Source organism: Petaurus breviceps, unplaced genomic scaffold (genome assembly GCF_028583685.1).
Source record: "Petaurus breviceps papuanus isolate PSGF00001 unplaced genomic scaffold, PetGlider_PUasm1.0 90895, whole genome shotgun sequence".
In the NCBI taxonomy this organism is placed as follows: Eukaryota; Metazoa; Chordata; class Mammalia; order Diprotodontia; family Petauridae; genus Petaurus; species Petaurus breviceps.
In genome coordinates, this window is record NW_027187372.1 from 19,185,811 (window position 1) to 19,194,419 (window position 8,609).

The 8,609-nt window shown below is 32.0% G+C and overlaps 1 pseudogene; it reads right to left on the reverse strand.

The window, feature by feature from the left end:
* Positions 1–4,066: 4,066 nt before the first annotated feature.
* Positions 4,067–6,014, reverse strand: LOC138151237 (eukaryotic translation initiation factor 3 subunit M pseudogene; annotated as a pseudogene).
* Between the last annotated feature and the right edge of the window lie 2,595 nt (positions 6,015–8,609).

An 8,609-nucleotide genomic window follows, 5' to 3' on the forward strand; every position in this document is an offset into this window, starting at 1 on the left:
AAATACTTATTGTCATATAACATTGAGAAACTATATTAAAATAATTTGTAAGACACAGTAGGTAAAATAATAGGGACAAAGGAAGTGGACCATAGGGACTGATTTAGTATAATATTTTGTAAAATAAACATGAGATATTGTGTTCAAAACTAGCATGCTTGCTTATGCTTCATTATTAAATGAACCAATTAGTGAACCATTTAGAGATTTAGATTAGCACTAATTGTATTTTCAAATGGTACTTTGTTCCTTAAATATAGTGTAAAATCAAAAAGTAATTACTCTGTAGTTCAAGATAGTTCTGAACCTTGCAAAATATATTAGGTATATAATCTACCTTTGGTATCTATATGCCAAAGAAACTTTGCTATTCAGAATCCTTCAATGACTTCCTCTTGCTTTTGAATTCAAACTTTACAATTTGTATTCCAGATCTTATTCAATTAAACTACACACAAACTTTGCAATCTTATCTCATAAACCTCCTTTCCACATAATCTCCACCCCCAACTAAATGAGACTAATCCTCTTTTGTGACTTGTGCTTCCCACATTTTTTTAATCTTTGCTCATAATATCCTATAAACCTGAATTGTCCTTTCCCCCCATCTACCCATAGATTTACCCATACTTTTAAGCCCACCACAGGTAGCATTTTCTCCTTGAAGCTTTTTCAGGCCATCTTCCACTAGTCAGTAATGTCCTTTTCTTTTTCAAACATATTTGTTCTCTTTATTTACTGTCTTCCATACATTATTAATAACTTTATTTGTGAATGTTTCATATTCTTCTACTACATTGATAATGTCATGTCTTCAAGGATTGTACCATTCTGTCCCATGGCTAAATAGCAAAGATATATATATATATATATATATATATATATATATACATATATATATATGTATATGTATATATATATATAAATGAAAGAGAGCTTGATAATATTTTTAATGAAAACTGTTAATATGTAATTCAATATTTTAAGGATTTATAATTTGGCAGTGTGTACTCTCCAGTTTTAAAGATTGCAGTCTTTCTAAAGCTCAATATTCAAGATGGCAAGAACTGTAATTATCCATCTGTTAACCTGCTAGCAGTCTCTCTAAACTTAATTTGCTTCTTGCATGACAGACATTCAGCCTATCTCTGGGATAAAGCTTGAGGTATTTGCCATTTAATGCAACTTCCATTAGGTTGTGCCTAACCTTTGAGAACCCAGCTTCATTTCTGTGCTACGATAAGGTTTTGGAAATAGGGTTTTATTGGTTGTTTATATTGGATAAATAACAACAATAAAAAATTCAAAATCTCAATCTGACAAATTTTGTGGGGAAAAAAAGATTTATTTCCATCAACTAAGGCAGTCCTAACAGTAAATCTAAAAATAGGATTCACTTTCAAAGAATGAAAGATATAATGTGATAACTCAGTTTTACATTTATTCTTTTGTTATCACAAATGTAGTTTCTGCCTATCATTGAGCACATAATATAATTCTGATTTTTTCAGTAAACCTCAGTATATCTAGGACAATTACATATTTGTTTTCACAGTCAATAATAATTTTTATGCATACCAATTAGCTCTATAGTATTCCAACATTCTGAATATATAGCCTATATAAACATGAGAGCCAATAAGCTACCACAGGTTCTAGACATTTTGTTCCTGATACATTTTTATTGAATTTGCTGAATATCAAATGAATATGAAAATTTGGGAAAGTCTACATATATCCATGTATTATAATTTGCACTGACATCATTTGTGTCTTTTTTATCCAGGAAAAACATAGATTTTTCAAGGTTTTATTGAAGATTAGAAAAAAAAATGGTGCTAATGAGAATTTTCTCTAAGTCTTTACCAGAGTATTGGAAACTTTTGTTATGGTCACCATTATTTACAATGTCTTTGAAAACCTTCACTGCCCCACTCCAGCATTGATAAAATGATGTTCTGTGCCTAGAAGCAAGACTTTACTTAAAGTAATAATGATTATAGGGAATTTTTAAGATTACAATAAGACATTTTATAGGCTAATTTTTGAAAACTCAATCAAGATATTTATATTAAACTAAAGTTATAACAAAAAGAAACTGTTGCTAATTATATATTTTTATTATACTGTAGAACAAATGAACACAAAATCATGAGAAAAGAGGGAAAGAGCTTAATAGCATTGCTATTCTATATGCTTTTCACATTATAGGACTTTAAAAATTTTTTTTCACCACACTCTAAAATATGCTGGATATTCTTCATGAACCACAAAAACCTAAAAACCTTCCATATTCAAGTTCAAAAGTTAAAAGAAAATCTTGAAAAAAATGACCTTAAAGATTTCAAATATAAATACATATGAATGAATCTCTTGTTCTACAGCATTTCACATCCGTTCTCTTATCCCAAGGGTACAGACAGCTTAGCATAATGGAGAGAGACCGGTCCTCAAAACTAGGAAGTCCTAGGTTCAGGTCTTACCTTTCACACATACTGACTGTGTGACCCTAGGCAAGTCTTTCATAATTTCAATGCTCTCTAAGACTATAAGTTGCAGAAAAGGTGATAACTTACATTGATAGAGGAAGTATCCTTGCAAAGAATGTATCTAATATCAATGAAATAATAGTCCAGTACCTATCCTTCAAAGTTAAGTGCAGATACACCATTAACTCATACACATAATAATGTTCAAATACTTTTAAAAAACTTAGCAAAGGAAAAAAAAACACTACAAAGGATTGTTTAAAGGATTAAGCATAGTCTATTTCAATTTCCTTGTTTTGACAGAATACATTTTCTATTAATACCAATTCACATTGACATAATGCTGAAAGATTCACAAACTACTTTTTCTCACAACTATCAAGTAATATTAATAGTGTCATCTCCATGTCATGTATAACAAAATTTTAGCCTCAGAGAGTTCAAGTGACTTGCCCTAAATCACAGAACTGGTATGTATTGAGGGCAAAAATTCAAATCAAGGTTGATAATTCTTACATTTAGCTCTCTTTCCTCTCTATTATGCTGTATCTCTCTTTTACAAAGAACAGAATACCAACGACTCATTGTGCTAGTAAAATATTCCTTTTGCTTTTTTGATTCCTTCTTCTCGATTTCCCTACACTTTTCTGTATTTGCATTCCCCATTTGTTATTCTCTTATATTTCTTGGTTAAAACTTGTCAAAGAAGATAAAATGGAAATGATGAAAAAAAAAATGAACTAATAGACAGATGACAATTCCAAGTACTCATCTACTTGGTTGCTAAGGTAATGAAGTGACTATAAATTCATATTGAAAACAGTAAGTGTGTATATACTTGCGTCCTATAGCAATGTAGAGGTACTTGATTATTGTAGATAAGATTATTTATTTTCATATAACCAGGTTTTAATATGTAGGGCTAGGGTGTTATATACAAGAAAAGCTACAATAATATTCAACTTTTTCATCTAGCTTTTATATCAGTATGATAACCATTTAAATAGGAAGAAAATAAATTTAAAATTAAAAGCAAACTGAAGAAATATTATGGCATAATATGGCAACTATGTCATACTGGGATATCTTAAGCTGAGAAGATAGAAATATCTTTAAATAGCAAAAAAATGTCACTTATTTTCTAAAATATTATTTTCTGGTTAATGGTCACTAATTCTCATTTCCTCTGTATTTCACTGAAAATTAAGAATTAAAAACAACAAAACATTCATGCCAAATATGCATTGTGAAGGAAAACAAATTCATATATTGGCCATGACCTAAAACATGATCTAGCCTACCTTTTAAATCCATCACTTTTCTTATAGGAGGTATGCAGTGTAAATCATCTTTAATCTTCTGAAATAATATTTTGTAATTATGTCAATCAAAGTTGTTTTTATTTATATTGTGGCTATAATTGATTTTTTCCTTTATGTAATTTATTATTTTTGTTCCTAAAATTTCCAGTATAATATTTTTTAACTTGAAATTTGAAACAATAAACTTCAAGACTGTATCAATTTGTTTTAGAATGGTCTCTAAAGAGAACAAAATCATGGGTAAAAATTTAGGTATCAGAAAGACTGAGAAGGCTGTTTTTCACTTGGTTCAAGTTCTGCTTCCAGGCATTTAGCGTGTTGTACAGTTGTTGCCATTGCTGTTTTCCAAATGTCCTGAGAAGCACTGCTCTCTGTGTAACTTCCTAACAATTCCACCATGACTTTGGAAGCAGTGTCACTCTTCTTGCAGTCCACAAGTGCTTCATAAAGTAGCCTCAAAAGAGTATGTTTTTTTTTTTCAGTGTTGAGGTTCCAGTAGGAAATCCATTTCCGAATTTGATCCAGTTCAGTTGGAATGTACTGGATGGCACTGCTACTTTAATAAGACTGCAATGGACTGTGTATCTTACAGGGGTATTCTTATCCATTCCATGGAAAAGATGGCTCAACAATTGTAGCCTCAGAGATGGACGTTCCCCTTCCCGAAATTTAACCAGCTTTTCACACAGGCTTTTAATTAAAGCTTCTTGCTTGTCAGGCTCCAGTATCAAGAGGAGGGATCCAATGCTGTTCATCACACTCTCCACATCTTTATCATCTTCTTTTAGACAAACATCATATGCTTCAATGATCTGAGCTAAATCTGCATGGAGTCCTCCTTCAGAGTTCTCTTCTGACATTTCAGATCCTTTAGGTTTCAGGTAAACTCGAAGTTCTGCAGCCTGTTCTTCCTCGGTGATATTGATGAAGGCCTGGACGCTCTCGGCTGAAGGCTCCAGGAGCCTCTATGGCCTCCACTCGCTGCACCATGCCGACCGGAAAAGAGCTATAATTGAATTTTTTTCCTTATTCATGGGCCCAACTTTTCCAGATTTACTACATATGAATCCCAAAATAAATGCTTAAATTCTAATTTTCCACAGCACATCATGCTAGGTAGACTAGTCATGAAACTTTCTCTATTTGCTCCAAATTGGGATTAAGGAGTATTTCAGCTCTTACTCAGCATGTATTCAGTAGCACACTAAGTGCTGGAAATTTACAAAAGATAGAAAATATTTCATCCCTCTACCCAGCAGACTTTAGTCTAACTGTAAAAGCAGAACAGCTAATACTGAAAACTGAATATTTAAAAGAAATGAGGAAATGTAAAATTTCAAAGAAACATGGAACATCTTGGATGAATGAATGGAAAGTGAAGTGAGCAGAACCAAAACATTTTATACTCTAGTATCTATATGATTAAAAGAAATAATTCTCAAGATTTTCATAAATTGAGGAAAAATGAAATGAGCAAAACTAGTATAGCAATTTATATAACAATGTAAAAATCATAAAAGCAAAGAGCTTTGAAATCTCTAAGAATTCTGATAAACACATGATAACTCATGATTCCAAAAGAATGATAATGGACCATGCTATACACCTCTAGACAGAGTGACAGAGAAATGGAGAGATGAAAGATTATTGTATATTAACACACAAATGTGACAATGAGAAATTTTATTTTGTTTTACTATGAAAGTGTGTTAGAAGGAAATTATTTTTCTTCCTCAAAGGGAATGGGCATGGGAGAAAAAAAAACAATTTGTAAATTTTTCAAAGACTAATTTAATTTTAGAGGGGAATACCATTGAGGTAAATATTTATGCAAATATGATTGCATAAAATGGTAATGATGGAGGCAATTTTTAATATAAGGGATTCTAATGTTACAGAGAATCATTTGGACTGATGTATTTGAGGAAAGCTTCAGAGATACAGGATGTGGGACAGACTTTGAATAATGAATCTGGTAGACAATATCTCTTCCAGAAGGAAAGCAGCAATAATATTTTGAGTTAGATTAAATAGTCACCTCTTTGAAGGTACTGGACTGAATCAGATGTTCTTGTGAGGCGAATTTCAATTAAATAATTCTGTTAGTTACATGAATCTGTATCTTCTTTTGTTTTCCCTCAACAGAATAATAATAATGATTAGTTTTATATAATGTTTTAAGTTTTTCAAAAACTTCATACATGTTAACTTATTAATCCACTTATTCACTTCGCCTCCCTATATTTCTGAGACCAATGTAAGGTCAGATTTCTGAAATCAATATGTAGCCTGTGAACTGTAGTTGGTTCATAATGCGCTCTAGACCACACTGTTAGTCAATTTGACATAGGAGACTTTCAGATAAGAGTTCGCTAGATTATTTCACTGCTAAAATTGATATTTTTTATTCATAATAAAGTGGGACCTTGATCAGTTTCAACATTTTTTAAATAAAAGGTGCCTTGCCACATGTGTTCTTTCTCATTTAACTGCTTTATTAATGATATGTAGAGTTAAATAGCACACTAATTAAATTCATGGAGGATGCTAAATTGGGTTTAGTTGAAAACAGCAAAGAGGGTGCAAAAATACAAAGTGCTATAAAGATGTTAGAAAAGTGAGAAAAAATATATTTGACTTGAGAAAATATGATGTCTTTGGTAGAGAATATAATTGAGGTTTTTTTTTTCTTTCTCTGATCTCACTTAAGATGTTTATACTTTTACGGCATTCACACCAAGATAAGGAGTTAAGGATAATTTAAAACAACCACTCTAGAAAAGAGGAAAACTTTCTGGTAGCAGTAGTTAGGACTCCATTTGTAAAAAGGCATGTGGAGTAAATTATAACTATCCTTCAAAATGCTGATTGTTTTCATCTAGACAGCATTTAAGGTATAATTTATGTCATTATAATTGAGCATCTCAATATGAAACAATGTGCTTCCCTGGGTAGAATTCTAGGATAGAGATCAAGAACCCACTGCTTATATTAATGTGACTGTTATTGACTTGTTCTATGATGAAAAACACCTCTGTTTACACAACACTTGCTTTCATTTCCCTGAAGAAGTGGTTCTAGAAGAATGCCAGGCAGGTTAAAATATATTTTTAATCTTCTCCCAAAGAAATCCATTATTGTTAAATTTTTAAAAATGTTTTTAAAGGTAAAATATATTTTACTCAAAATAAAAAAATAAGTAAAAACCTATATGAATGTCTTGATAATTAACTTGCAATATAACATGTGTCAAGTATATACTGTCCTGACCTTCTGGGTAAATGTTATCTAAGACCATTAAAAGACAAAATAGGATTTAGATTAAGTCTTAAGAAGTCTATAGTATAATGAAAACAGGAGATTCAAAAGGGATTTGAACAAATATTCAGATAGATATACAGACTGACAAATATTTCTAGGCTCTGGCAAAAAAAAAAGAATAAAGGAGCTTAAGGAATTCTGAAGGGAGGCTTTTTTAATATTCAGTTGTGTTTTACTCTTCAGAACCCTATTTGTGGTTTTCTTGGCAAAAATATTAGAGTATTTTGCCACTTCCTTCTCTAGCTCATTTTATAAATGTGGAGCTAAGGCAAACAGGGTGAAGTGACAAGTCCAGGATCACATAGCTAGTAAGTATATGAGGCTATATTTGAACTCAGGTGCCCTAGATTCCAGGATAGTATCTCTACGTGTGGTTCAACTTAGATGTACAACAATCTATAATTAGTTGAAACATGGCTGGGTGTCTAGAGACATCTTCATCCTACATGTTCAAATGGATTGTTTTTGCCTTTCATATTGGTCTGATCAGTCGCAGTTGAAAAAATTGTCACTTAGCCCCAACATAGTGATATGGCAGGTATTTATATAGTACTTTAAGTTTTGTGCAATTCTTTATACATTTTTTTTCATTTAATCCTCATAACCATCCTATGAGTTAGGTACTATTATTATCTCCAATTTAAACATAATAAAATTTAAGCAATTAGAGGTAAAGTGATTTTTCTAGGGTCACAAGATTAATGAGTCTAAGGCAGGATTTGAACTGAATCACTCTCAATGAAGTTTTAGTCCTTTATCTATCCACTGAATTGCCTAGCTGCTTCAAACTTTTGTAAGTTTGGCTATTGTTTGACAGGCATTGTGCTACATAATACCTCCTTTCAAGAAGTTTACATTCTATTTGGAGAGACAACACAGGCATATATACATATAGGAACTATCTGTGTGATTTTGTAGTTATAGTGAGTTAGTTTACTATCAGTTCTGTAGCTGACCTTGATGATATTTTCATTTTGAAGTCATCTGACATCACAGAGAGCATCATCCTTAAAAGTATGGGAGCAAACACACAGCCTTCCTTTGCTCCATTGGAGACTAGGAAATCATGAGAGCATTGTACTTTATCCAGAAACTATGAAAACATGCCATCATAAAAGTGTCACACAGTAGTGATAAACTTCTCTGGGCAACCACATTTCACCATGATCCTACACAAGTCCTCATTAATGACAGTATCAAAAACTTTGGTCAAGTTGACATATGTTGTAGATAAACCTCTATTCCACTCCTGGGTTTTCTCCTGGAATTGTTAGGCAGTAAATATCATGTTAACCATTCCTCAGCCTTTTCTGAAGCTATACTGTCTCTTGAGTAGATGAACATCTTCTAGTTGAAGGGGTAGCCAATTAAAGAGAACTCTGGCAAGAATTTTCCCAAATAAGACTAAGAGATAGGTCTTCATCCCTGTAATTGTCACAGGACAATCTCTCATTTTCCTCTGTAGAGATGGACAGTG